At 37.4% G+C, this 25,330-nt stretch overlaps 1 long non-coding RNA gene across 1 annotated transcript in view; it reads right to left on the reverse strand.

Moving 5' to 3' along the window:
• The window catches only part of LOC146445515 (uncharacterized), a 52,784-nt gene that overhangs the window by 10,884 nt on the left and 16,570 nt on the right, over positions 1-25,330 (reverse strand). Inside the window, exons 2-3 of the long non-coding RNA XR_014852516.1 lie at positions 22,416-22,544; positions 6,834-6,942 (exon numbers count right to left, since the gene is read on the reverse strand). This is a non-coding gene — a long non-coding RNA (uncharacterized LOC146445515). The remainder of the gene's footprint in view (positions 1-6,833; positions 6,943-22,415; positions 22,545-25,330) is intronic.

The following is a 25,330-nucleotide window of genomic DNA, read 5'->3' on the forward strand; positions in this document are numbered from 1 at the left end:
TGGAATGAGCATTTATGAAATGCAAACAGCAGCCATATGAAAGACATAGGATAACATTTCAGTACCAGCCAGGTTCAATAAAATTCTTTTAAAGGAAGTCCAAACACAGAATAAAGAAACACAAGTGGAAAGAGGCTATACTAAAATAAAAGACATGTTATTATTTTCAAGATTTTAGGTCCTACTAAAAATAATTCCATGTACAGAACCTAATGTGTTCTTCCAGGTTTTTGGTCTGTAAAAACCCCAAAAAAACAGCACTGTGATAGGCATAGAGTCTATCTTCTACAAATCTACAAATATTAAATTTAAATAAATTTTTCTACATCTAATTTTTTTCCCTTAAAAATAAAATTAACTTTATAAATAATGAAAAAATTTGTTTAAAAGGGGGTTCGCATTATGTCTCTGTCCAGGTAAAATATCGATAACAAGAATTATTGGTCAAAGTCTCAATTATTTCTTTCAGAAATTCAGAATTACTTTTTGTTTACCTATTTTAAAAAAAAAATCCATGTTCTAATACAATTCCCACCTAATCTATGGCCAATTTACTGCAACAAAAAACAATCTCTTGCAACTTTAACTCAGAGACCTAACATTAATAAAATTTTTGGGAAAAAATAAAATAATCCAAATATGCAGCAGTGGTATCTCTGACGTAGTACACTAAAGTTTAAGACTGTTTTATCGTTTTTCTGACAAAAAACAAAAGGATCAACAAACAAAGCATTAAAATCATGCATACACAAAGTTATTTTCCCTCATGAGTCTAATTTTGCTGGATAGCTCCATCCAGTAGTTTTGTCTGCCTCAACCTCACCTTCCTGACTCCTGAGTAGAACTACTTTGCTGGAGCTCTTTCATATTGGAGCCATTTCAAGTTGCCTTAAGTGACAAGAAGAAAAAATGACAAGATTTCATTGAGCAGGTTGAAGTCTAGGAACATGATCATTCGTACATTGTGGTTTATAATCACACTTAGAATTATATTTCTTTGTAATAATGCAAGAGTACTACTGCTAAAAACATAGAACAAGTAAATCTGTACCTATTAAGAGAAGTGAAAAATTTCTCTTCACAACTACATTGTACAAAGACGTGACAAAAAAGGACTGGGTCACCTTTAAAATGTCACACAGAAGCTTAGAACTAAATTCTTAGTAAAATGCCTCCCTAACACTTAGAATGTGCAAGTGAACTAGGCATTAAGAGTTATAACAGCTCATATGACATGTTTAGTTCTTATGATGTTCTTATTTTAAGCGGCTGTAATTGTTGCCCTCAGTAGATCTAAGAAAAAGACCTTGTTTAAGCGTTTTTGGTTGGTTGAGGACTTTTTGGTCGTTTGGTGGGGGCTTTTTTGTTTGTTTTGGTTTTTTGGGGGTTTGGTGGGGTTTTTTTCTTTGGCAGCATTTCAGTCTAACCTTGCTATGTGCTTGCAAAATACATATTTTCTCTGAGTGAGGGCAATATATAAACGTAATGGAAATACATGGAAAACACATTATGAAAATATCAATGAAAAACATTTAGTTAAAAATAGTTTATTAGCTAAATAGCTCTGAAGTGTTAGTCTGGAAACTAATATGATACTGAAATCAAGTTTGCACTTAATTTCAGTATCTATGCCCTGACATATTGATTTCAGTTCCAACAGACAGCAAAAGGCTCTAAAATTGTTTAAGTAATGATTTTGTGTTAAAAGCTTATTCTCATTAAAGGATGACTTGAGACACAAGATGCATCACTATCCAATATTCCAAGGACAAATCCTTCCCTAACTATCAAATAAATATAATAAAGGGGAGAGAGGTGAGTATCTGCCACAGCTGCTACAGAAAGTCACAAGTCCTAATAGGTCAAAGCAACAAATGCCTACTTCTGTCTAATGCATGGATGTCCTTACAAAAACCTGCAAAGAGTTGTACTACAATGACTAAATCACTACATATAAATATTTGCCACTCCCAGACATAGTTGCATGCTATTTGAGAAAACAATTATTGGAATAAAAATCAATGGATCAGCTCTGGTGGGTTAGGAATTAGGTCTGACCAGTTAACCAAATAATCTGAGAGCACCGTATCTGACAAAGGTTCCAATATCCTTCTTTGGAAACGGATTCATTATTGAATACATCTGGATAACCACAAGTAAGTGCTCCAATATCTAGTAATTGATACCCAGGTGTTTAACTGCTAGAATCTCCTCTTCATGGTTCAAATTAAATAGTCCTGAGGAGTAGAATAAACAAGATAAAGCTTACTGCCCTTATTTCCCACACACCTCTTAAAGAGCAACATACTTAGCTCAGCATCTTTGTTATCACTGTCTTAGTTGACCTGTTTAATAGGCTAGAGATAGAAAAGCCTATTTTTTGGAAAGACACATTTTTCAGAAGGAAAAAAAAAATATTGCCAGTCCCCTGTCCCATCTATTTATTTTGTTCTTTTCAGAAGAATTCATTTTGTTCAGTATAGGTGTCATGGAGATGATTATTCACAGAACTCCAGCCAGGCCAAGAGACCTCCTGGTACCTGTGAGGAGAGAGGTCACACACTTACACTGCCATGGAGCAGCACAAGTTGAGGCCCCCTCAGCCAAGTTTACCTATGCTGTAGTCTAAATAAATAGCCTGGCTATACTACACTTTACAATCCTTAAGTTAAAGGAATCTCTCATTGGGTGACTGGAATTTTGCCTTCCTCCACCACAGCATATTGGCACTGCACAGAACCAGGTGACAAACCAGGTGTGCACAGTCGCTTCCAAACCAGCATAAAACTCCCTCTGTAACTCTGAGAAGTTGTGAGGCACTTTATAACCCCAAGTGCCAACATTCAGCCTAAGGAGGAATCAGCTGATTACCCCTCTGTTAATTCAAGGATCTGTTCTACTGAAACACTTCACTCTCCCGCAATTATCAACCTTTAGTGCTGCCAGAGTTCATAAAGCCTCACCAGCTTCTTGCAGATATTCCATGTGTCAAAGGTGTAACCTTCAAATATCCCCAGTCTCCAGGATGGAATATGTGGGTGAAGCCAGCTCAAACCTGCTACTCTATTCAAAGTTACTTTAGCAGTTATCCAATTTTCATACTCCACGTTGGACTAAAACAAGTATTTACAGCCTCCCTGCTGCTCTGGCTGACTCAGGAAACATTTGCATCACTAGATGATCCATTCAGCTGTTGATAGTTGTTTATCAAAAACAAAGGCCACCCTCTGGTCTCCTTGCTGTTGGGATACTCAGCTTGTTGACCTTATTCCCTGAACTTCATGGGCACATCACCCTGTTCCTCTCAACTGAGCCTTCTCCTTATTTACTGAATCACAATCCACACCTAGGGATTTAGAAAGTCACAAGTACAAGGCAGGTCTTAAAATGTCAGTGATCATCATACCATTTGTGCCTGTTTTGTTCTTTTCCAAGAGAAGGCAGGAGGCTTTACACGAAAAAAATCAGGGAAAAATCCTAAGGGTTTCCATGGGTGGCAGCAGCTGTTCCAGTGCAGAAAATCATTAATATGAGGACTTGATTGAATCTCACTGCTAATCCATGATTCTGAGGACAGTGTACACAAGTCCTTAACAGCATTACTGAGGGAACTGTGAGATATGCACTGCTACCAGATGGGTTTGGAGGAAAAAAAGGGGAAAAAGATGCCTGTTAGTCAATAGTGCCACAAGTTATTCCTAACTGAAGCAAGCCCAACAACACACCCCTCCCTAAGCAAGACCAAGGTTCAAGCTGTACAACTCACCATCTGATGTGAGGTGTTGACAGATGCCAGATCTTCAGGATCCTTTGTCAGAGTTCTTATGCCAGGGTAAACCTCTGCTGCCAAATTACTTTTGTTTCTAAATATGTTGCTAGTGCTTGGATGTCAAAGAAGCCTCATTGAAGGAGGTCTTCTCCCCAGTTCACAAGCACTTTGTAGTTTTCCTGACAGGGCAAAACTTTCCTTAGAGAGAAGATGTAGCCAATAATCATTGCCCCAAGTAAATGAGTACAGGTGCAGCAGGTTTTGGTCTCAAAGTGGGAGAAAGGAGGAAATCCAAACCATTGGCAGCATTAATCTTTGACTATCCTTAGCTGATAACAGGTGTAGACTTTTTGCAACCTTGTGTATATAATTTTGATTGTTTTTTTCATCAGACTTTCTTCTGAAGCAGAAATTAGCAGCAACTGTAATCTAATAAATCTTCCTCTCATCCAGGAAGCAAGTCCTACCTTATATATCCTGCTTAGCCACTCTTATGTACTCTGTACAATGAAAGATTGCCTGAAGCTTATATTTAGACGGCCCTCTAAGAGCAGGTGACCAGAAAGTCAGCTAAAAATACCATCTTTAACAGCAAATCATGGGTAGAAATTTGGCAGCTGTCAGAGAGAATTCATTTATTTCACAATTGTCTCATTTTACCAATACATTTGCAATAAAATTAAAGCTGTAGGTTGTCTGGGTTTGTTTTTGTTTTTTTTCCTCCCCCCTTCCCCACCTGATTTTTTTTTAAATTTAGCCCTCATTTTTAAGGATAAAAGTCTGGACTGCTTTCCCAAAGTCATAATATTAAAATTATATATATTTTTAATGCATTTTCTAGTCATTAGAAGCTTGTAAATGTTTTACCGTAACTTTCTTTAATATTAAGATTGGATCACCTTCTAAATGCAGCACACATTTGTTCACCACAGCTGATAAAATGAAGACTGAAAAAAATTCCCTTTTGACATGTTAAGGAGATATCATTTACTGAACTTAGCAGGAAAAAAAAAACCAAAAAAACAAGTTAGTGTAAAGCCTGTCAGATTTTGTATCTGTTCTATCCCAGACCTGTAGGATCTCAGTAGGACTCCCCCTCAAATTAAAAGAGACTGATGCTGCCACTTCTGTAACACCTGCACTAGAACTTAACAAGAAAGTAATCTCTATTATTCTTCACATATGCTTTTCCCCCCTCATTGCATATGTCTTTTAGAAACAGTCACCTCTATAGGAAAAACAGAGCATAGGTCACAAGAGCACATTGCCAGAGCAAGTTGGAATGAAATCCAAATTCCTGAGTTTTATCATCTCTTGTAGCAAATATTTTGTCAATAGGTTTCAGAGGTTTATCTGTCACCCTTATTACAGCAGCTAGTCCACGCAAAGGACAGAGTACTACTATCACCAGTCAGTTGGAACATACTGTGGGTGACAGAAATAAATATGATTGGTTTCCACAGTTACAAAATTGCTGTTGACTTGTATCGCTAGCAATACGGTTCCACATAATAGAATTTCTAGGAGGGATTAGTTTGCTTTCCTAAGCAATGAAATAACACAGATTTGAGTGTCCAAAGAAAGTCTTGCACTTGGAGCTCAAAGCTCTTTTTTCCCCTGTATGTGTATTTGTCTGTCAAGAGGGATTTTTGCTCATTTTTTTTTTTAGCCACCATTATGAAACAAGGAAAAAACAGGGACAACTTAAAGAAAGTTTCAATATTGTGTAAGATTACATATTCTGTATTCTTACCTATAATATAAGAATATTCTGTATTCTTACCTATAAGAAATTTAGCTACAAGAGTTACTACTGGCCAGCTCCATGTATTCAATGATACCAAATCATCATGAAATTTCTCATATAATTTTTTTTCTAGACTGCAGTCTCATTTTCCATACAGTTCATCTTGCCAAGAGGTTAATGAGAAATTATGAAATACCATCACATTCCTCAGCTGTTTCCCAAAATAAAGAAAATGGACCCCACCAAAGCACCATAAAGTAGCTGTCCATGCTACACACAGATTTTGGCAACCAAGAGTTAATCATCAGTTCTGTGATTTCCATATGCACATGAAAATTAGGATCCACTCAGCCAAAGTCAGAAGAGCAACAGTTCCTCTAAACTTCTCTTTCTTTCACATCTGGAAGCCAGAGTGGTAAAATGGAGTACTTAAAACAATATTATAAAAGATCCAGAAGATACAAACACGTCTAACAAATTGGTCTGACTTACATAAATTAGGGGATTTTATAGGTACAACCACCAGCACAACCATGGCTACACTGACTTACAAATTCCCATGTGCTCTACCATCACAAGGTGTCCAATCACTTGGGCCCTTTTCTCACAGAAGTGTTTATATGGAAGCCAGTCAGAAGAAACTCAACTTGTTCTTTAATCATTTATATTTAACCGTCCTTGAAGTTAACTAGACAGATATAGCTGTGTTGCATCCCTCACAAATGAAATGGTTAGGCATTATGACAAGTTCTTGAAAAAAAAACACCAAACTTCACCAAATTCCTGATGCCATATGCCACACTTGTTCTTCTGCCAGAAGGAATATTGCACTTCCTAAAAAACCTAATATTTCAGTTGGACATCAAAACAACCTATATAACTGCACTTGTGTTGTAGGGTTTTTTCCTCAGTTTTTATAATCCAATTCTACCCTTTTCTCTTCCTCTTTCCACTATGTTCAACCAAGTTTTCAGTGTATTTCTGTTTTTCTCTTTAGAGCAAGTGAACAAGCAAAGCCAGCCAGAGAGCCTGCCCTTTGTAATGGGCAGTGCTGTATGTCTAATTTGGATTAGTCATGCATCCATTCCAAACTAAAAGCAATGTTTATGCTCTTTTTTTCATTATGCTTTGGCTCTTCAGCAAGTTCCATATTCATTAACACAAGCTGGCAGACAGGAATTTAGGCTGATGTGGGATTTACTCAGGAAACAGACGCAGTGTGAGCATGAGGGAACATTTCTTTCATATAAGTGTTGTGAACACCTTCTCATGTGGATTTCTGAGACATTTTATTTGCATAAACAGCTGTCTTCTTACCTCATTTCAGCAGCAACAAATAGCACCATGCAAGAAAGCTGCCATGAGAGATCCTGCTCTTATTCTTCAAAGTACTCCCTCCACTTCTCTTTGCAGCTGGCTCTTCAAACTTAAAAAAAACAAAACAAAAAACCCAAAATCAAGCATTAGATTATTTTTCTATTCTATTATAACCTGTATTGCAAGATTGAGGTACTGGGATGTAATGCCATTAGATATTCAGAAGGCAAATATCAGTACATTTTAAACTTTTAGCCATGCCAAAAGATTGTTATGCCATCTCTAATTGAGAAACTAGAAAAAATTTTTAATAATCAAAGAAATATTCTATCAGTTAAACAAGAGAATTTTCAGAGATGGAAACCAGAAAAGGTTCTAGAAATCAAAGAGCTATAAAAAATAGGAAGTAAATGTTAGTACTTCAACTCTGTAAAGAATATTTCAGATGAAAAAAAAAAAAAAAAAATATGGTAGTATATTTCAGAGAATGGAACAAAACAATGTTTCAGGCTTACAAAAGGGAACAATAGATTTACTCTGTTTCACTAAAATATTTTAATTAATTTACCTCCCCAAATTCTCTTTTGTCTCAGGAACTAAGGTAAACAACCTTCATGAGAAGTATTGTTATTAAACGCACTTCTATAGAGTTCTCAAATATTCCTGAAAAAAAATCCTTATTCTTGTAGTGAGTACCTCAGTCTTTGATAGGAAACAGCAAATGACATCTAACACTGCAGCTGACATGAACCATAGAATCATAGAGTGGTTTATGTTCAAAGGGACATTTAAAGTCATCTAGTTCTAATCCCACTAATTCCATGGGCAGGAGTCACAAATTTTTGTGCCATTCACTGCTGAAAAACCTGAAAACAAATGAACAACTATAAACAGACTACAAATTCATCAAGAGGGAGAAAAAAAGACCTTATTCATGCATTGATGAATCAAAATTAGCAAAGCATCCTTAGCATCACAAAATACTGCAAGTACCTTAAAATGGAATCAAGTTGGAAGGAATTTTGACATCATACCTTTCTTTTTCCATCTATAAAGTAAACTGCCAATATTTTCCCATGAAAAAAGATATAAGTTGGTTACCTTTCACTCCAATTTTTTTATGGGGGTCAATAACTTGTTCTATTTTAGATGTTAAAAGATTCCAAGAGCACCTAAGTAACTAAGGTACATAAACTCCAATGAACTATCGGCCTGTTCAAACGGACTTTTTCCTTTTACAGACAAGAGAAACAATATTTAACACTTTCATCAAAATCTTCCCTGAATGCAGGATATTTACAAATAACTTGCTTAGGCAGAGCCAAAATCTCGGAAAAACATACAAGTGGGTTTGTGTACTAACATTCTGATGGAATACAGTAATACTTACAAAGCAGCTACCAAGATAAGCATTTTATATCAAATTTCTAAAACATATTTGTGAAAGTCCTTCACTTAAACAAAAAAAACCCAACTTTTTATGAAGTTGTATTCCTGATTCTCTTTTTACTCCTACATCCTGTTTTCATTGGTCGGGATTAATAATACCATTTTAGGTATATTCTATATTGAGGAAAAACTTCAAGATTGTTGCAGGTGGCAAAGGAGCTAGAGGACATCCACTCCCTTTTTAGGCAAGCAGCTTGGACTCAGCCAGTCACCCTGGAGTTTCCAGACTGGTACTACACACCAAAGCTGAGCTATTTGAATCATTTTGAGTCACAGAAAGTTTTAACATCATCTGTTAATGCTATTTCCCCCCTCAAACAAGGCATGTCTTAAGGCTTGAAGTTGAGATGAAGGCCACTTGCTAATTATGCACCCATCAAGGTTTATCTGCCTCAATTCCAATTCACATCTCCTCTCTTGCACCCAGTCCAACTTGCTATGAACATCTCAAACAGGAAGCAGTTACTGCATTCATTTTTACCTGTGTTGGAAACCATCACTTCATAGGCATGGCCAAGAAAGCCAGGTAAGCCTGTCACAACCTGAAAATCTCTTACAGAGCTGTTCTGGCATTACAGACATGCTGAGGGAAAGCCAGTTGAAATTGTCATCCAAACAAGGTAATAAACATGGATAACAACATACATTCTGTAGCAAAGGGGAATTGCCAGGAAGCCTACTGAAACCTCAGAGCTGCAGATCAGTCTCTCCTGACAGACCTCCTTGACTCCTACAAATAAGATTCATGCACATGGCACGGACAGATCCACAGAAGTGATTTTTTTTTCCAGGTAAATAACGATAGTGTAACATTCACATTAAGGTCTTTGGAAATAACTCACTATCTTCTATTCCACTGAATTCTCATTTTTATCCCCTCCTCTCTTCCCAAGATAAAGGAAGAAGCTAGAAGAAGCAGGACTTACAGATGACAACCTTCATGCCTCACCAGAAAAATCTCTCATGCTGTATGTCACTGACTATCACATTTCTCTGCCACATGCTATACACTCTAATGACATTTTCAACAGAGATGGATGAATGATCTTCCATATTCTGAACAAAAGGGGCAAAAATGCTCTAAGTTACACCCTGTCAAACTTGCTCTGATCTTCATAGAATCAGGTGTTGGAATTACACTGCCTACTGTTCCAATATCTCTCATTAGTTCCAGTATTTTTTTCTCCACTTAGATTACTGCTAAGAACAGAGATCTGGTTATGATTAACTTCTAGAAGTAAAGACCTAATGTCACTTAACTATGACACTCCTGCATTGTGAATCTTAACACTTCTGTTAAATTATGACATCTGGTTTCAGCTTTCACAAGTTTTCCAATCTTCCCCCTTATTAATTCTTTCCTCTCTCATTTAACATTTGTACACTACACTTGGGAGACAGATTTGATCTGGTTTCTCCTTTCACATTAGTATTTTTACTCATTACTGTATCTGAATTGTTTGATAAACACATCAGTGACACAGAGGTAATTGTAAATCAAGTCACTTCTTTGATCCTCACATTTGCTGTGGCTTTTGTTAGTGCAGTACCTAATTCTAATTGAAACTGCTGATAAATGTGAGCCTCTTCTGCCAACAGCTATCCTCTTATTACCTTTTTTTTCAACATTCTATATTTGCAATGCTCAGCAAAGCTGAACTGCAGCAATAAAGCCTGAGCTGTTTCCCCTTGTTCCCAAGATCTATGAAATCCACTCCAGTTTTCTTGTATATTCATCTATATATGTGATTGTGTACATACAGATCTGCATGTAAAATATTTTGTCTATGATTGAGTATTAAAATTCACTTTCATTTTAATCTTTTGGGCTTTTTTTCTCAATAGGGAGAAGGAATACATTTCATCCTTTCATTTCCTGAAGTTTCTCTGTGTAACTTCAACCTAAGAGGACAGCTAGAACCACTCCCAGTTTGTACAACGTTCAAACAACTACAAAGAACCTAAAAGGACATCTTGGTGTAGTTCCTTTATGTGGAGACCAAGAATCTGTAATCAAGTGCAATTTGAGGGATTGGAAGGAAGTAATTTCACATTGAGGCTATAAGGACAATATTCTCATTTCTCTATTAGAAAGACATAATAGCCCAAACCTTTTGAGGGATCTTTATGTGTATATATATATGCACAAGCAAAGAAAATATATCCATAGGATGGCAACTCTGCTCTATCATCCTGTGAGTTATTTTAATGTTCTGACTAACTCAGTCTGGCAGTGCATAAGAAAATTGCTTTATTTAAGGGGTTTCTGTTTGCTCGGTATTTTTTTGTTCTTAGAAGGCTGCCTCACAGAGAGCACCAAACAAGAGAGTAGTGAATTCTAGTAAAAAGGGACTTTCAGAGCCAAATGGCTATTTTGTTAACATTTTAGATCTTCCCACAGTGCTTTCAAATCTGCTGGAATGTTACATTTCATACTGCTTAGTTTTTAATGCCTCATTCTGCTCCCAACTCCAATGATAGAAGTCACTTGGAACCATGTAATGATTTTATTACAGGCGCCTCTGTTCTTGCATTTCTCATCATTCCTCTTATTTGTTTGTTACAGTCAATTGTTACGCATTGCTTCAAATTAAATTGTAAGCAATTTTGGGAAGTACCATGGCAGATATTCACAGAGTGCATTAGCATAAGGAAACTAAACCCTCTGTGTTTCCCCTGTTGTCAGTGAAAAGGTAGAAATGGTTTCAATTGCCTTCCCATTCCAGAACTAACACCAAGTGTCACCAGAGCTGTAGCATCTCCTCTCACTGGCAACAGGAGAAGTCTGTGGAGAAAACTGCCTCAGGCTGAAGTAACCAAATCCTGGGAGAGGGAAGATAGGGCACACAGCCCCTACCCATGGTAAATAAGAAAATAAATACACACAAGAATAGCCATAGGGATCAGTTCAAAAATAAATCAGCACAGGACGCTGCTTCTCATGGCAAACTGTAGCTGGGGAAGCAAAAAAAAATAAACTCCTATGAGAAAACAGTTTCCCCAGGTATTCCCTCAACGAGTAGCAGAAAGACTTCCTCAACTGAGGGTGGCATCTCTGTGTTTAGGAACTTTGATGAATTTTGTGACAGTCAAAGTCACTTGGATCTGATCATAATGAACTCAGTACTTTTTAACACTGGGTATAAAAAGTCAGCAAGCAGGTGGTTTTGGAATCAAAGCAAACAACCAGCTCTTAAGTAAAGAACACCAACAGTTTGCTGCTCCTCAGCATTCCCTAAAATATGTCAGTTTGGTATTTGATGCTTCAAAAATCATTCCAAAATACTTACTCACCAACTGTTTTGGATAACAACGTTTGTTGACTTCATTTCCAGGAAGAGGAGCCTAACATGCATGGCAAATGAGTGTAAACAAGACAATGCAAATATAAACCAGTAATTTTGGTACCACTACAGCATTTTATCATGGTTAGTGATGGAAAAGAACAGTACTGAAATTTTCCTGAAATTAGAAAACAAAGTTCTAAACCGTTACTAATATTTTCTCATGTTGTTATCAGACAGAGGGAGAGGAACAAAGACACTACAGACTGACAGACAAAAGTGATCTGGAAAAATGAAGAAAAGCACATGTCCAAAAAAACTGCTTATTATCAATTTTTACGTTGTCATTTATACCAGTAACAGACATATGAAGAAGGTAGTTTTATACTCTGTTACTGAAACAAATAAGCACAAACCAATGCTCATGGAACACCAGAATAGTGCACTGGAATAGTGCTCTTTATTTCCAGTTACTAATGTACAGACAGAAATCTTTCCTGATCCTAAGAATAATGTATCTAAAACATGAAGGACATGTAAAATGACACCAGCACAATCTGACTGAGCCTAATAATTTCCTAGGATTCAATTTATGCTATTTCTTCTGTATCTGTTTTTTCTATGTCACAATAATTAGAAAAAGCCTGAGAAGTTTTTTCAAGAAAAACTTGAAGATCCTGACGCTGAAAGCACTGAACATATGCCCAACATTAGCATGTCAGTGACAACATTCAAACCAATGAGACTACTACCATATATTAAATTACAGATTGGAAAGAGAGATCTGCAATATCAGAGCCTCAGCCTCTAAAAAGTTTCTTTCTTTATACAAACTCAATATCCCAACTGCTAGAAGAGAAGAGGCAATTGTTAGGAACACTGAATAAAGTTCATTCTGGGTTTTTTTCTGGGTTTTTTTTTTTTTTTCAAATAGCAGCATCATAAAAGTGCCAAGGCTGTAGCAAGGGAGCTGACACACAACCAAGAAAAAATAAAACGAAAAAAAACCCCAAAAACCCCTAAAACAGGCAAATAAAGAGAAAGTCAACTTAAAGGGAATTCACAGACCAGAAGAAATACCTCATGACAAACTGCCTGAGGAGGAAGCGGAGATACTTAGAGATGCTGATGTTTTCAGAGACAGAAGTAGGAAGAAGAAAAGATTGAAAGTTGTGAATCTGAATCCCTGAAGGGAACATTAAGCTAAAAAAGTCTATTCAAGCACATTAAGGCAGAGCTTATTTGTACATTCTGCAGCTGAAGCAAATATTCAGAACCAAGGAAGATTACTACTATTTAAAATGTTATAAAGACAGTCTCACATAGACTTGTCAAGTTAGACAAGAAAAGACAAGACTGAGAAAATGAGGATTTTACTGTTCAAGGTTTCAAGCTAATGTGGTAATCACACCACCTTCCTTCAATTCCTTCCTCTTCAGCAGAGGAACTGGCTAAGTGATAGAATGAGGTAAGTTTCCCAAACGGTCACACTTTTACCTGGAGGAACATTTCATTTACTGCATGTTTTATGTTAAGTACAAGTAGTTTTATGTTAAAAGGATCCTCTAGGGCTTCTGTGATGAAAGACTCCAAGATTACCTGCTACTCCTCTCCCTCGCCCCCAAGCACTTATGTAAGAACACTCTGAGACATGCAGGTACACGAACTCCTGCCGTACAGTGCGCAGGAGAATCAATCTTGAGGCAGAGGGGAAAAAAAGAAAGAAAAACACCACCACATCTGAGTACAAATATCAAGCCTGACCCATAGAAATGTACTATGAAGCTATAAATTGACTCCCATTTGCATTCCTCACCCCGGAATCAAATAAGGAGACCAGGCCCATGAGCACAGTATTAAACAGTTCAGCCTCTGCAGGGACCTGCTTGGAAGGATCCCATCGGAAACTGCTTGGGAGGGCAAAGGAACTCAGGAGAACGGTCAAGACCAGCCTTATCAGAGCACCAGAACAGTTCATCCCACTTTGCAGAAACCCAGCAGGGCCAGCACAGATAAAAAGGAGAACTCCTGCCTCAGTTCAGGCACAAAACTAAAGGATACAGAATCCTAGAGCAGGGACAGCAGCTTGGGAGAAATGCAGACACTGCATAGGTGGGAATGGAATCAGTAGTGCATAGCTGGAGTGCAAACCAGCTAGGGAGATGAGGGGCAGGAAGAAGAGTTTCTGCATGTGCACTGCCAGCAAAAGCAAGCCTGAGGAGAATGCTGGCCCACTGCTCAGTGAGGCAGTAATCCCAGAAACAAGAACAGTGCTGCAGAACTCAGTGCCCTTTTTACATCAGTTTTCACTCTTAAATCTCAATTACAAGACAAGAACAAGTACTCATATATGAATCAATTCTTTCTGGAGTTCTTCATGGTGGAAACATTTTCATCCATTACATGCCATTTACCACATACCAGCACAAAGTGCAGTCTTGTCACTGACACCTAGAAGATAATACCTCCTTACCAAGGTTTCCAAGTAAAATTTGTTTGCAGAATCATGGTCATTGACTAAACACATACCTTCTGGTCACATCAAAACATGCCCAGGATTGTTTTCTCTGTTAAAAATTTTCCAAATACATTAAAAGCATTTCACAGTTCTAATGAGGTGGTGTGTTTCTGCCAACCCATTGCTCAAGAGACACATGCAAATGAGTTATTTGAACCATTTTCTTAGCTGGTCTCCCCCACATAACCAGTAGAAGAGCCACACTTGGACTGGCAATTCACCAGCACAGTGGTCTGATCAAGACACACAGAAAGGTCAGACAAGAGTGATGACAAAGTCATCTAGGGATCACTTTCATTCCATCTTTTGATCGTGTGTATATATATTTATATACATTTTTTCTTTTTTTAGGAAAAAAGTTTAAAACCAAAAGGCCTAAATCCCTCTTATCTTCATACATCCTTGCCTGTTTTGCGCTCCAAAACTCATTCTCAGCATCCAGAAAACACACAGGCTGCTGCAGCACTGGGTCTCACAGGAAGCACAGACAGACTAGCAAGCTTTTCCAAATGGACAAGTTCATCCCATGTTCATTATCCCAACTCCTGACATTTGTTTTCAGAACTAATACAGCAGACAAGTGATACACACAGCAGAGAGAAATCATGCCAACAGAGCCAGATGTGCAAACCAGAGTTTTGTACCAACACAAATTTCTGACAAGGGCCCAAAGACTCTGTGGACACAGGGAGAAAGACATAGGTTTTAACTCCTTGCTCATTCAGAAAGATCACTGGCCAAATATATTCTTTCTTACTCATCTTTAGATATAAGTAGCTTTTTTTGGTTTGGTTGAGGTTTTTTTATTGACACATTGTGATACTGATTCAAGTCTAGAAGAACGCTATGGAAAAAATAGAACTGTGCAAGTGTCTCTCGATTGCTTCCCTTTTCTGAGAATAAAGCATTACATCACAGAGAATGCTTAAAATGACCAAAGTTGAACTTGAAACAGAAGAAAAATTACACATTGGCCTTTGAACATGGATGAATTTCAACTCTAAGATTTCCTTTAAAGGCTTTCATTCACACATATGACTGATACTTAAAGTGTCAGCTCTGTTTCATAACTGGATATCTCTCTCTATAGGAAGAACACAAAGTCATATTTCCTGAAAATTACTGATAGTAATAACGTTTTCAGTGGGAATATAACCTTGCACAAGTGAGAAAGATGTAGTGTTACCAAATGTAAAAAGCCTAAAACAACTTGACCCCAAGGAGTGAGGAAGAAATATTCATGATCAAAATAATAGCAATCCATGGAATCCTGGAATATTAAAAGAAATTTGTAGACTTGAGACCTACAAGATCCTGCAGCACAGTTTTTTCCTGTTTCTTGTAGAGAAACCTCTATCATAGACCAAGGTATCCACAAAAAACAAGAGGTGAATTAAACAAATGTTTAATGTTTTCCTTTGAGAAGTGTTTATCACCATTATGAATTAAGCCAATGGTACGTACATTTAAAAGATCTTTGAGGCTAGATCAGAGTCCAGATGGTAGCCAAAAGTTTCCTTGAACCAATTGCACACCAAAGTTACACCACTGATCTTAGGGATACAGCACAGTCTTACACGTGCAAGAAGTCCAGTGTCGTATGTAATCTGACACATGTGCTTGAAATTAACAATTTTCTGGATTTTAGCTAAAGTAAAATCTTTCATTGCTGAGTACATGACTACAAACTGCAGGATGATTCCCCATTTTTCGTCTCACCAACCTACATAATCTTCTCTGTTTCATTGTTTCAGGAGAAGTTTCTGCACCTCCTCTTAAAAAAAATACATTTTTTTAAATTCAGTTATCTGAAAAACACCAAGCAAACTCTAAACAGGAGAGCAGTAATTATCTGCTTCTGACACCTACTTTCTACTCACAGACACTTCTTTGCCTAGCACAATCATGTCTTTTATAGATAACCTGGATGAAGAAGAAGTTTTCCTATTTGGTTTCTGTTTGGCATGAAGTAGCTAAGAATTAAATCCAGGCACTCAAGAGATGGAGTGAAATCCAGTTAAGCACTGCAAACCCCATAATTTTACATTGAAAAAGCCTGATATGTTCCTAGTCAAAGAAAAGGAAAATTAAATAAGTAAATAAATTACACTAGGTTTCTTTTGAGATTTGAAAATTGTAGGGGATAAAATTAGAGCAATAATATCCATTTAGCTTTTCAAATAAAACACACTATAAAGCATTAAGTGTCATTATTTTAATTAACAAGCAGAGTGATTACTCTTCCTCTAGATACCAATTCCTGTGAGACAGATATTCCCTCTAAACAAATATGATGCTATCACTGTGGACATACAAAACACTAGGTCTGGCAAGAAACAACAATGAATTGCTTGGTAATTAATTAATATATACCCTTAGATTTGATGTATAAGAGCCAGAACTCCTCAGTTGTTCTTCAAGCATCTCTCACAGGACCATCCTTTTGTGCCATCCAACTATGTCTTATGGTAAGCATTAATTTATATTGGCAGCAAGTGTTGGAAGACTGCCACATGTCAACTTGGCAAATGCAGGCTTGCACCTCTGATATGATAGCAGCAGGTACATAAAAAGAGCAACTTGGGTGTTGGAATGAAGGGATATTTCTGGAGTCTTTGTCTCCTCTTTCTAACATACACCCAATGGCAACAATCAGCACTGCTTAGGGATCTCATTAACATTTAAACTCAATTCCCTTATATTTTAAGTTATGACTATTTAGCATTAAGTTACATATTTTCTGATCCTGGAATATAACTCCACGTTAATTTCTTTGTTATGAAAGAAGGAATAAATCCATAGAGGAAATACTCAAGAACTGCTATTAAATCCAGGGAGAAGTATGAATTACCTTGTTTAGCAGAACTCTAAATTTTTATTCTACATATTGGCCTAAAGGCAACACTAAGTGTTAATGTCTTGTTAACAGGAGTATTTTCTTTTGTCAGTGTAGGTATATTCAGAACTTAGGAGACAGTTACTTTAGAAAAACATGGCATTCCACTGTTACATATAGTTGCCAAATTCCTATTTAATCATCTTGGTCTAGTCAGTTTTTCTCGACTTGCTTATTTATGTCTCCTAGGGGTTTGCCTAGCTTAGAAAACAGTACATTTTCACTCAACAACCAAGAAGCCCAGACAGCCCCACATGAAGACCCTAACAGTGCCACAAAAATGGAAGATTTACTTTAGCAACTAACAATCATTCCTTCTTTGGGACCCACAGACACAGAATTGATGAGAAGGAAACAAAATTAAAACCATGAATTAGATGAGCTGAGATGGAAGCATCACAGGGGTAGATTTTAGGCAGCGATATGCAAGATACTATATTGGTGAGGGACCTTGTTGAAGAGGTCCCTAAATACAGATCAACTCCAATTCAGTTTGCCAGTAATTTCCCTAATTTAATTAGGGACCAATAAGAAATTTAAGTTCATGAAGATTTAATTGAGTGAAGCTTTTGAATAATGCTGGGCTTTTCATTTCTACATAATGAATGTGAAATATATTTAACCCATTTAAGCTGTTCATAACTTTTCCCATTCCTAGCCAATTTTTATTTAAGATAAGAAATCCTACTATGTGTTAATACATAGATATGTACTTTTATAAATTTTCTAGTAACATGCTGTCTTTTTGACAGTTGTGCTGCCAGCCTCTTGCAGGGATAGACATGTGTTTTGGGACTTTAGACTCCAAATGGCACAGTTTCAGATTCTCAGGCAAAAGCAATCTTGCAGCCAGAAAGTTATTAGCTATTGTACAGAGTATGGCCACTTCCACCACCACACAAAAGGAAAATAAAATATAGCAGAAGGTGTGCAATAGAAAATATATTGCTGTCCCTGGCAGCAAGAAAGCAAAAGCAATCAATAAGTCCAAAGATAGCAGATCAAGATTAGCACTTTAAGGTGACTCGCAATTCTTGATTATATTAATGCAGTCCCTTCTTTTCCTTCTCTTCCTCCTCCACACCTATGGAGTTAATAGTAGGGGAGGTCTTTGGAAATTTAGGCTAATAGTAAATCCAGCGTTAGCACCAGATTCCAAGGTTTAGCATTAGAATTAATAACTATCAACCCCAAAGAGGAAAAACTCATTTTTTAAAAACTACCAGCTTCATACAGGGAATACTTATGTCCTAGCGAATAATTTAACATTTCAAAAAGATTTTGAAATGAAATAAGATTTTAGAGCACACTGAGGATGATCTAGCAGCTCTCTGAGGAGCAAACATACTTATGACTGTTTAACACAGTGCGAGACAATGAAATTAGAAATGGAAAATTCAAATGTGAATTGTAAGACATGTATAAAAAACACATTCATCTAGATTCTGACTCAATACAGGGAATGTGTTTCAACTTGAGCTCAAAATAAGCTTACATTACCGTGGCAGAGCCCTCCTACAGTCAGCTTATGTAATCAAGTACTGAAGAGGAGGAAGAAAGTGTTTAATAGTCCAATTCTCCAATTTGGAATGGGAATCCCTGAATTCCCATACAGTGTCATGTGCTATCTTCATACAATACCCATAGCAGTGAAGGATAAAACAAAGTTGCCTAGAATGATCCTTATTCTGACTTTATTAATTACCTAATGCAAACAAACTTTCAGAGTGCTACAGAAGGGGGTGGGAAGAAATTAGCCTAAAAAAGGCTGTAGATAGAAAAAAAAAAAAAAATCAAGGAAAGTCAGGTGTATGCATCCAAAACTACAGAAAGCATCACCAAGGCAGCTCAGAAAAAGCATCAGATAATGTAAAATACATTATCATTGAAAAAAATAAGTGAAAAACAGGGCAGCCCTGTTTGGGATGATATGGAAAAACTGTTTCTGCCATTTCCACAAGCCAGTACTCTGCTATGAGAAGGAAGCCCAGGGTGCTTGTTCATTGTTGTTCATTGTCCAAGAGAGATATCTTGCTCTAGTAATAAAAGGCAGCTGCTGGTCAAAGTGCTAAAGCATTAATGGAGGCTTGCAAGTGGAACCTCAGAAATGTGTTGCTGCTTTATCTTAGTGCTACATTATTCTAAACATGTCAAAACCAAACATATCAAGATTACACTGTATCTCATGATAAAATTGACCAGGCTTCTCCAGTTCTGCAGGTACTTATTAAAGGCTGCTGCGTCTCTGCTGTCATCTTTAAAAGTCTGGGAAAAGTTTCCCTCCTCATTTTGTATTCAGCCTTCCTTTGAGAAACTCTACTAGGCTGTACTATTAGACACTGCTGGGAGTAAAGGATCAAAAAGCAGAAGATTGGTCAGGAGGATTGTAAATAGATTAAGTGACCTTGCAGCAGAGAATAACCCTGGATAATCCTGTGGGAAAAGCAGGCCAGTGATCCTCCAGCATGGACTAATTGTACCAGTGCCTGTGCCTCTGACCAGGTGTTGCTTCAGGGATACCCCTGCTAGCAAGGTAACAGGAATATATTTACTGTTTGTGTTCTCACAAGGGGTTTGTAGGTGTTCTGGCTGCCTGGGTTGACTGAGAGACACTAGCAGAGAAAAAGGACAAAATGTTGTCCTGATCTGAGTAATGAGACTAAAAGGCTCAACACTGCAAGACCCAAGATTTAAACTGAAAAAAAAACCAAACCCCAACACACAAAAAGATATGGAAGCCCAGCTGGTTGTCACAACGTTCATTAATATTCAGTTTCTCTAATAAAGTGTAGCAGCTCAAACCAGTTTACAGGTAAAAGACCAGAGTTTCCTAAGGCAAGGCAGGCATTTCTCACTCATGGGTCAGACCTATTAACCAGCTTGGTGACAGCTTCAGCAATTTCCACGCGAGATAGAAGAGCCCAGCATGCCAACCCAGCTCTTATGAACTTTAGCTAAGAGTTGGCCACTTAGACATTCAATGTTATATTAAAGGGAAATTTGTGAGCAACAGGCAATATTTTCTTCATTTTACACATGAATGCACGTGTTATTTTTTCCAGCTGGGTTATTCAGATTGAAGTTTATCTTCTGGGGAGGGCATGATGCATGTGATGTATTTCTGAAGAGGCCTTTGAATTTTGTCCATTTCCTCATATCAGCTCAGGTGTGCTGAACACCCTCTTTGAAATCCACTTGTCGTATTGTCTTCTTCAGCAAACAGTTGCTAATAAGAGATACCACACTTCCCTTCCATACTACATCTCAAAGTGTTACTAGGAGTACTGAACAAACAGAAAGGAATAAATATTGATGGAAGGCTTTTTCTCTGTTTAACCAGACTTGCAACCTTTTGTCCCTTGCTTCATGAAAACAAATTCAGTCTACCCATCTCACAGCATTTTTTTATTGAGAAAGGTGAAGAGCAACTCTTTTTCCAGTGTGATAATAAGAGGCAGAGCAAAACAAATTTATTTCTTTCATCTAAAACTGTTCAATTACTTGGTTAATGACATTAACAGCTTTGGTGGATGAGTTTTAAACCAAATAATATCTTACTACACCCAGAATTGGAATTTAACCAGATATATTCTGTTTTATACTGTCCTGCAACACAAAACTAAGTTTATTAAGCTTTCATCACACCAGAACATTCCTGCAGGGACAGGAATACATGCAGCTCTGCTGAAGGATTTTCCCACACCCCAATGCTGTCATCTGCAGCACAGGGACACTACGGATCTTGTACAGAGTCTCCTGGAGAACAGTGGGGCTGAACAAGCTCAGGGGTACATGATGTACTGCAGGCTATCAAGGGAGCCCATTCAGCAGCAGCAAAGCAGAGCACAAGGCAGCTGCTACTTTTTTGTGTAAGTTTCTGAGCAAGCAGTGCAAAGCACACAGCAAAACCAGGCTAAGCACAGAGTGCTACTTCAGGACAGCCACTTGTTGCACTATAAGGTCATTCCCCTTCTCAATTGTCCATTTTAAATGGAGGGCAAAGGAGAAAAAAAAAAAGACTTGAGAAGGAAGAAAGCTATTTTCATGACTTGAGGTGCTCTAGAAATGCAAACATAGCAACTTGGTCACAGGTGAAAAACTGAAATGCCTTTTCAAAGTGATGAGTTCAGTCCTACAGGGGATAGAGTGATGTGGAACTGTAAGCTGAAGAGCTTTAAAAGATTCTGAGAGATTGATTAAAAGATATAGCTATTTACAGAATGGACCCTGTTTAAGAAACTGGAATAAAATGTGAGAATTCAAATGAATATCAGGAATTCAAACAAATCTACAAACCTTTAATCTGAATGTGTTTACCAAACATGAAGTAGGAGGCTAACCAATCATGGAGGTTTTTTTGTTTGTTGGGTGTTTTGGGGTTTTTTTGTTTCGTTGGGGTTTTTGTTTGTTTTCCTTTGTTTTGTTTGTTTTTAAATGCTTTTAACAGAACAAGGACAAATGAGCAGTTTCAAAGTTAGTGGGAAAAGCAGACAAAATATTTAAGTTACATGATATAACATCACAGTAAAAATGAATGTAGTCCTGACATCTAGAGCAAGCCATCATTTCAAGAAATAAAAAAATATTCAGTGTAGAAATAGTAAATTGAGACCATTCAGCCATACTAATGGCAGGAGGAGAAGAAAAGAAATACTTAAGTTTGGCAATAGATCATACAGAAATGAGTATGACCAAAATAGAAATAAACTGCACAGGGTAAGCAAAAAAGTCAAAGCAGCACAGTAAGGTATGATGATAAAGCAAAATATGTCAGATAAATTTCTTAAATAATCACCCTCTTTCATCATTATTTTTCTTTCAAATAAACACTGCATACCTTCCTCCACTTCCTTCTTTCTTTCTAACTGCTGTAGTGTTACGTTACATCTGAAAAAGTTTTATTTTTGAGATAATGAATATTTTTTCCCCTGTTCCACTTGTCTCAGACTTGAAAAGCAAAATATTTTGCCCATCTTCTGGTCTGTTTAATCATCTCTTGAGAAACAGCCTGCAAAGGCACCATGCAGTAGACCAACATTTAGGAACTTGCTATAGCATTACAGAGTCAGAAGCTATATTTGCTTGATTTCCAACTCTCTTGCTCTCTGTGCTGTGGTTATTTCACTGCCCACAGATATTTCTTCCCAGCAGATGTATTTGATGGGAAAGCAATGGCAAAGGGAAAAAAATAAACCGGTTTAAAATGTACTGTGCCTGATTATAATTAGATTTGCACATGTAGAAATCTAAATATGATGCATATGTCTGTGCCTCTCTACTCCCACGTGTGCCCATGACAGCAGTCAACCTTCACAGAATGTGTGTGTGATGAGAATGTGGAGCATCTGTCAGATGCTCCAGAGTTTGGCTAAATGAATATTCTTGAGAGCAGGCCCGAGAGGAAAGAAGCTCCACAGTTTTCTCAGGATGCTTGCCTGATGTACCTAGATCTCCTTGGCTAAACATGGTTTGGTTTGCAGCTTTCTGGTGACTGAACAGTAGAAAAACCTGTTCAGGGAGGAGGAGGCAGCAGTTCAGAACAAAGCAGATAAGAGCTTAAAGTCCTATCAGTGAAACAACAGACAGAACAATTACGTTCATTACACCATAGCTTCAATTTCTAGTAAAAAGGTGGAAAGAAGGTCATAGTCAGGCCTTTCCAACTTTCCCCATCTGTTTCGCTGCTTTTTTACATTTACCTCTCATTTCAACCTATAAATTATACCACAAGCTTACATTTGGAACCCAGAGAAGCACTAAAATGACACACACACAAAAAGATGGATTAAAACAATTGCAGCTAAGTATTGCTGTACCATTCCACAAGTTTATCTCCAAAGCAGGCTATTCTTGAAGTCAATAATTTTTCCACAGGAATATTCCCCATTGAAGATACCTGAATGATGTTCTCACAGCCAGAAGCAGTTTCACATGCACAGATGTGTTTTCTACATGTTTATACCCAAGGATCAAACACTCAAGCAAGTTATTACTTCTTTCCTCATTATTTCATTTTTATCCTAAGGCTTAGTCATACCTTGCTATAGCAAGGAACTTGTATCAAAGAGTTTATTTGGGTTTGTTTTTGTGAAAGGGACCAGCAGCCCAATTGCATCCCAACAGAAAACATGATATTCTAATTCTGAAAAGGCTCCACAGAGGTATCCTTGTGTGCCCATGACAAGAATTCCAGTATGTACTTGAAAGTAGAGCACAACTATTCCTTCAAATTGAACCAAAGAGGAATATTCTGGTATCCAGCAGGTAGTAAGGTGAAAAAAAAAGTCACCTCAGAGGTTTAAATTGAAAATTATGCTACACTAATGGTAGAATGTAAACTGTCAGGGGAAAAAAACCCCAGAAAATAATATCTGTAGTATCAGTTAACATTAAATATTTTGGTGTAAAGCTTTCTCCTAGGTGTTTTTTTTTTCCTTTTTTAATGCACATTTCATAACATAACAGTGCAAATTCCCACCACCTAAAAAGAATTAGACTTTGTGGTTGCTGCTATTCAACACAGATGCACCCTCGCAAATACAGCTAAGTAGTGACATTCATACTGTACTTTCCTGAGAGTAACACACCAACTGGACAGTGGTCTGCCTAAGAAAATCCTGTCATATTCAGCTGAGCCACAGTAGAAATGAAAATAAAATTTTCTGAAGGTTAAAAATTAGAATAAAGGTCTGGAAGTTTTGATAACATTTTTCACTTGAAAAGGATAATAGAGTTCTTAAGGGAATGCAAAATTCAATTACATACACACTAGAATACAACTCTGGTGGAAAGAGCTGCAGAACCAAATAAAGGTAGCCTCTCTATCCTCCACTTGTTACTTCACCAGTCACCATAGTCAAAATGCATCCTTTCTCTCCCTTGAATGGCACACATGGACTGATCTGATATGAATAATGACACAAGAAAACCTTCCCTCCTCTTTCTCACACCTATGACTAATAATAAAAGACTAATAAAGACTTCATACAGACTGAAGTCAAAATATCAATGATTTCAACACATCTTATAATCTCCAAATGTCTTACTGATTGTGAATACAAACAAGTACAGAAAGTAATAGACTCTTCTGGTTCTTTCCAGCTGCTTTCTAAGTTTAAAGCCAATAAAACTCCAAGAACACACAATACGTTCCAACAGAATAACATGATCTAAACTTGATTAGATGATAGGATAAGAGAGGTTTGTTATGTTATTGCTTATTGGAAATAATTCCCATACTATTAAAATCAAATACTATATTGCCACATTGTACACACGTTTTGTATGCATTCATTTGTGGTTCCCCATTATATTTCTGGCTGTTGAAAAGAGTCTTATTTTTGTGTTTTAGTCTTCAGAGAACAGCACATTGCACTGAAAATGCAGGCTTTTTTTTCTAGTTAATGAATATGAACTACTATCCTGAACAGAGAAGAGGGAGTGAGAAGGGCGAGTCACAAGATAACAAGTACTCTAACACAAAATTTAACATTGGATAAGGGAGCACATTCTTCTAGCCAGACTGGGAAAATGAGTCGTTTCCACTAGCATCAGGAATGCTTGAAGATGCTAAATGGCAGATTATTGAAGTACAAACAGAATACTGGGTCGCATACAAGTCCTTATTTCATAGTTTGTGCTCACTTGAGCATCTAGCTGTCCTTCAGGCAACAGGGATATGTTGTTTATAGAAAAATGGGTGGGAAGGAAGGCACACAGACCAGTTCATTTAATCAGCCCAGAACACAGAAGATTCCTTGCCTAACACAGAGTATTTTAGCCATAGAGGCTAGACCAGCCTTTCACTGGGACTTGATTTAGTTAAAACACACTTGAAATTGAGGAATTTTCCTCATTTTTTACTACCTCAGTTACCCAAGTAGATGAGGGAACAGTGGGATCTTAAACAGTTCAAGGGAATCAGGGGAAAAGTAGAAATTACATCCAGAACTCATCCTACCTACCAAGCCAGCCTTGTCCAATACATGTTTTTTTTTTCACATCACTTGCATTACTGATGCTGCAGTAACCACTGAGAGCTTTACCAGTGGACCAGGTAGTTGCTATGTAATAAATTGGGCAACATCCCACAAGGAGTCCCTGCTACAAAGGGCTTTCAATCCTTTAAGAGATGCAAAAGATACACATTAAAATATGGAATTCTCTTGTCTCCTGTAAGGTATTAAAACCGATTCATAATCAAAACAGATGATCCTCCTCTCAAACCACAAAATCCCCACAGTGAGAAGCACATTTTAGCCTAATAGACCCATCAACAAGTCACAAAGCACCCTACTTCCACTTCAGCAGTCTGCATAAAACCCCCAAAAACCACATTGACTTCTACCTG

The sequence above is a fragment of the Lichenostomus cassidix genome, chromosome 1 (genome assembly GCF_008360975.1).
Source record: "Lichenostomus cassidix isolate B80296 chromosome 1, HeHo_3.0, whole genome shotgun sequence".
NCBI lineage: Eukaryota > Metazoa > Chordata > Aves > Passeriformes > Meliphagidae > Lichenostomus > Lichenostomus cassidix.